This window comes from Solanum tuberosum, unplaced genomic scaffold (assembly GCF_000226075.1).
Source record: "Solanum tuberosum cultivar DM 1-3 516 R44 unplaced genomic scaffold, SolTub_3.0 scf00421, whole genome shotgun sequence".
Taxonomy (NCBI): domain Eukaryota; kingdom Viridiplantae; phylum Streptophyta; class Magnoliopsida; order Solanales; family Solanaceae; genus Solanum; species Solanum tuberosum.
Window position 1 is genome coordinate 25,738 of NW_006239343.1, and position 5,955 is coordinate 31,692.

The 5,955-nt window shown below is 35.1% G+C and overlaps 1 long non-coding RNA gene and 1 pseudogene across 1 annotated transcript; one reads left to right on the forward strand and one right to left on the reverse strand.

Moving 5' to 3' along the window:
- The window catches only part of LOC102599773 (formin-like protein 5), a 7,921-nt pseudogene extending 4,987 nt beyond the window's left edge, over positions 1–2,934 (forward strand).
- Positions 2,935–3,978: 1,044 nt separating this feature from the next.
- On the reverse strand, positions 3,979–5,667 carry LOC102581936 (uncharacterized). The gene is made up of 3 exons (XR_368544.2): positions 5,428–5,667; positions 4,761–4,953; positions 3,979–4,022 (listed from the first exon to the last, which is right to left on the reverse strand). It is a non-coding gene; the product is annotated as an uncharacterized lncRNA (long non-coding RNA).
- Positions 5,668–5,955: the final 288 nt, after the last annotated feature.

The following is a 5,955-nucleotide window of genomic DNA, read 5'->3' on the forward strand; positions in this document are numbered from 1 at the left end:
TGTTACGGGCATTGCTGTGGCTGCAGCAGGGGTTTCTGAGCAGATACCGCCTGGAAGAATGGGGATGCAGGTACAGCTTCCGCTTAAGCCTCCACCCGGTAGGGTAAATCCTTTTGAAGATCCTACTAGTCCAGCCCCTCCCCCACTACCTCCTGCCAAGATAACCAATCTCGCAGTAGTGTTAGGTTTGTCTTTTCCCTGAAGCATTTAGATAACTGCCTTAAACGTGACAACTGAAGAAGTTTGCGATGCCCTTAAAGAAGGTGATTCCTGTTCCCTTCAATATATCAAGATAAAGAAACACTAAAATTGATCGTCTTTATAACCTTATTGTTCCTCCCACCTCACCCCCACCCTAAAAAAAGGTCATCTTGCACATGTGGGTGTTATTATTGTGATTAACTAGGGTTGAAATCGACCTCAACAGTGATAATTTTTCCAAAAGTGAAATGATTTCATGCAAAGTTTTCTTGTCATGGTAAAGACAATGTAGATAGTATGAGTTTATACGGTTCTGAATTATTGGAAAAGGAAAAGTTTTTCATTTTACAGGCAGGGTTGACGTCAATTTAGGATAGGTAAATGTAGGTAATATGAGAATCGAGGAATATGTAGTATCAACTGATATTGGTCACTTTATTTTATATGTTTCTTCTTTTCCTTGTAACTTTGAGCAGTAATAGGTGTATCATCGACTGCTGTCCCCTTGAAGACCCAATCCATGTATTCTTTCAAAAAGATATATGATAAATGTTCATTTATCATATATTTGTTCCCTGTTTTCTGTTTCTGCCCCTTCATGTCTTAGTTCATCTTATCATTAAGAAGGCCATCGTCCCTTCGGTGTACTATTTGTGCCTTTCTACATCTTTGCTTCTGCAACCATGTGTACTTTAAAGAGAAGCTTTACTCCTGCTATGAACATTATCTATCTGCAACATCATATTATCGTCGAGGCTTTGCTGAGCGTCGTACTTTGCATGGTCATTCACCAATCTGATTGATGGAATTTTATAAGCATTAAGTGTACATTATCTTAAAAATGTCCTTTCAAAAATAAAAAAAATTAGCACCGCTTCAGGACAGGTCACTATTATCATGATCAGAATGATTATACTTCTTGTAAGAAGAATTTGTACTTCCCTCACAGTCAAGTGGCAAAATATTAGTATACTTGTATATTGGTTGGGTCAATTTCTTGGAAATATCAGGTTGTTGTATATTTGCATCTATGACAACAGTGACTAATATTTTATTCTGACTCAGGAAATGAGCTTCCTTCTGAACTCCTTCAAACTTTGCTTAAGATAGCACCAACTGCTGACGAAGAATTGAAGCTGAGGCTCTACAATGGGGATCTCTCTCGGCTTGGGCCTGCGGAACGATTCCTGAAAGTCTTGGTTGATATTCCATTTGCCTTCAAGAGACTAGAATCCTTGCTCTTTATGTGCAGTCTTGAGGAGGAGGCATCAATGGCTAAAGAATCATTTGCTACTTTGGAGGTGAGATAAATGTTCCTGATTGTGATGAACTGTTGGATTATGAATAAATATTCCTAACTTATATTCCCTCTGTTTCATTTTTTTTTGTTGGTAAACTGTGAAAGATTTCCGTAGACAACCAATTCTTATACCTAAAAAGCACTCATAGGAATCATAACCAAAGTGTTAGTCATCCCCAAGCCTCTGAAACAGTAAAACAATTAGTTACAAATTTTCTGGATTATACTACTGCACTTCATAGCTTTCCTAGAGCCTTTATGTGCGCTTTAGTGTCTTCATGAAGGTTCTAAGGCATATTTTTCCTTGCCAATGAGCCTCTTCTGAAGAGGTGACACAAAACAATTGATATTTCACTTTATCTAATCTTTTTTCAATTTATTTGTTCATATATTTGTCGTCATTTTTATAATTATTAGTCTTGGACTAAACATATATATTTGTAATTTTTCTCCCTTTGCGCCTTTTTTTATTAAAGCCTACGCTTTATTTGCTCTTTGGGCTTCAAGCCCCAACGGATAGAGCTTTTTTGCGTTTTTCGCCTTTGATAACACTGACATGTAGAATGTACTAAAACAACCTTTATGGAAAGTAATAATTGAACAATTGCCGAAAAAGGAAAGAGGCATTCTTTTTTAAACAAACTAAAAAGGAAAGTAAGACAAACAAATTGAAACGGAGGGAGTATATCATTGGAGAATCTTTCTTGCACCTTTACATTTGTAGCCTTAACATTCCTTTGTTTTCTACCAATATCCTGATATTGGTGTTTGGTGCATCTTATTTTATGCTTCAGGCTGCTTGCACGGAACTACGGAAAACTGGCAATCGTATGAATGATGGAACATTTCGTGGTGGTGCTCAAGCATTTAAACTTGACACGCTTCTGAAACTATCAGATGTAAAAGGAATAGACGGCAAAACTACGTTGTTGCATTTTGTTGTTCAAGAGATAATCCGTTCAGAAGGTATACGAGCTGCCCGTGCCAGAGACCGAGGGAGTGTGTCTAGCATCAAGTCTGATGATCTACCCGAGGATCAGCCTCAAGATGCAGAGGAGTATTATCGAAGTACTGGTCTACAGGTTGTTTCAGGTTTGAGTAGTGAAATTGAAAATGTGTAAAAAGCTGCAATTTTGGACGCGGACAGCTTAACAGGCACAGTATCCAAGCTTGGTCGTGCACTAAAAGAATCACGGGATTTCCTAAATTCAGAAATGAAGAACGTAGATGATGAAAATAGGTTTCACCAGACCCTGAAGAGTTTTGTGCAGAATGCTGAGCTTGACATCATGTGGTTATTCGAGGAAGAAAAAAGAATTATGGCCTTAGTTAAAAGCACAGGAGATTATTTCCACGGAAATGCAGGGAAAGATGAAGGTTTACGATTGTTTGTTATCGTTCATGATTTTCTGAATGTATTTATGGTAATGTAATGATTATTTACAAAAGTCAGTCGAGATAATTGTGTTTTATTTATTTTTATTTTTCTTTCCATATTTGTAAGAGTACTAATATTTTTTATATATAGCAATTTAATTGCTTGATTTCTCTTGTGTCTGTAACAATAAAATATTGGTATACTACACTTTTCTTTAGCTTGAAAATTTGGAAATTTTTCATATTAGATTCAGAATTAATCTTATAATAACTAAATGTAGTTTCTCACAGTTTAATTTAATACTTATATTGTGTTGTTGTGATTTATCAACATGTTGGAGATGATTTTGACCAAAAGTTTATTAAAAAAATTCTAAGTTTTTTATTTTTTTGCACAAGTAACAACCCATAAATTAAAATTTTTGAGATAAAAGTGATTTGTGTATCATGTTTTAAAATCAATTATATGTTCTCTCACCTTAGGAATTTCAAGTTTTTTTCTGAAGTTATATATGACATTTTGTAAAAGTTGGATAGTGTGGATTTTGATTTTATTCAAGAGTGACTTGTATTTTAAAAAATGTATACAAATAATATGGGGTATATGTGAGCATCTTGAAATTTGAATAATTAAATTATTTTGAATAAATAAAATATCAAATATTCGATTATTATAGAATAGGGGAAGTATAGGCTTCCAACTGTTATTATAGATATTTTGTTTTCTTCCGCCATATCATACAATTATTTTTCTGAATTCAATTATTTGGAGCTTAAAAAAGTGAAGTTGGGATAAAAAAATTAATTCATATCGCTCTTTTCTTAATATTTTTATATATCCGTTTTTATGTTAACACAGTTGTTATTTATGTGAAGTTTTTCATTTCCCATCAAGTACACTAGTGAGTCCAACTGAAACCAAGTCTAATCTTATAGCCGTTTATGGACGGAAGAATGTATATAGTTTTTATGAACTAATTTCATTTTCCCCTCACTCAGACGAGAGGAAGAGAGAGCTTCACCAAGAACTTAGATAACCTATTAAATCGAGTCGTTTCTTCAACTGATTTCAGCCCACTGATCGATTGATCTATGAAAAAGACTATTTTTTACTTGATAGTGGCTACTCTTGACTTTACAACACCTGTTAAGCAAAAAATATAAGAAACGTTAGCCTCAAATCTAATATATGGCACAATTGCAAACGATATAAATAAAAACAAAACATGTTTGTAATGATTAACATGAAACTTCAAGGCAAAATATTACAAGCTCAAATTGATGAATAGTGAATCTTATTTTCTTGTTGCTTTGGCATGTTATTGTTGCCTCTTTTTCATTGTTCGCCTAGTCAAAGGTCTATTGGAAACAATCTCTCTATCTTCTCAAGGTATGCATACATTCTACCCTCCTCGGACCCCACCTGTGGAATTATTGGGTTTCTTGTTGTTGCTAAAGGATATATAGCCCACAATTATTACATTATGCCAACCAAATTTGCCCCTACTTACTGGTGTCACTTGTTGCTTGCATTTAACCTGTCTGGTCTGGTTATCTTCTTTCAGCTTCAGCATTTAGTGCATAAAGTGAGCATGCAAACAATGTTGATATAGCAAAATTATAAAGAGTTGATCCAGAAAGGAAAATGAACTCGAGTATAAATAGAAACTAAATCATACTCGAGCGATATGTAATGAAGAAATAAGATGGTTGTAGAAAGAAATTAGTTAATTCTTTACCATAAACGATGAATTTCAATTATTTAAAAGCAACATGATATTTTGTGTTCACAACATATATAATGAGATAAAACAAAGTTAGTTCTTGGTTGTCAGTGTCTTAATAAACATTAGACATGCCTTTAAAAAGAACTGAAGCATACCTTATCTCGGTTTTTCTCTTCTCAGCCTTCAAATGCAATTTTCTAATACTAGCGTGATCGGCCATCTTTGCAGCTTCTCTAAGCCCAGTGAGAAATGATCCATGCATGGTGGCTGGCTAGCGCAAAGATGGAGTAGGAACCAAATTTGAATGGATGGGCTTTGGGACGTTAATTCCTTGTGGTTCATATATGCCTGATAATAATGCCCAAATCTTATCAATACATTAGCTCCATAACCATTAGAAACATAAGTTTCATCTTTACTATAATCGATGCATTTTCATATATATATATATATATATATATGCCTACGTAGCAGCAAAAATAAACGACAGATGATGAAATCATCTCTGAAGTATATAGTTGAGACAGAAAGTTAAACAAAGCAAGATCCTACCTCAAACAAGACAATACATACACGCTTCAAACTGAAACTTAACGAATATGAAATGGACTTGGCACTTATACTCTTTCAACCGCTCAACTCTAGACAAAGATAACATGAATTTTCACTTCCCGAGCAACTTCGTTCTTATTTTTCTGCTCGTGGAGTTTTTTATTCTTTACTTGTTACTTGGCTACCAAATAATATGCTATTCAAAAGAAAGAAAGATAAGATTTTGGTATATTGAAAGCTAAGTTAATATGGAACATGACATTTAATTACCTTCTAAAATTTGAAGAACTTTTTTCACTGCATCAGTAGGGGCCGTTAGCTCAAACTTGTATGGCAGCTTCTCCTGCGACTAGAGCTAACAATAAGGGCCAACCAGTAACTGTTGTATAGCTATAGAACAAAATCCTCTCGCGAAGTCCCCAATGCCTCTCCAAGATAAACAACCTCCGCTTTTTGTTATCCAAATACTCGTGTACAGGCTTTCCATCAGCATGATAGAGTGAATATTGGTCTCTCAAAATTGTCGTACAAATAGACCAAGCAGATTCCCTAGTGTACCTGTCAAAACAATCCCTCCTAAATCAGCAGTTGTCACTTTATTCCCCCTCCCATCTTTTTTGTACACCCTTCCACCTACACGCTTTCGTCCTTCGAAAACAGTAACTTCAAAGCCAAATGACATGAGTTTCCTCGCAGCCGCCAACACAGCAAGATGTGCCCCAGTAACAATCACTCTGCCCTTACTTGGCCCAGCTGAAATCCTGTCCTTAATTGTCAAAGCCACCCAAAAATTAAAAT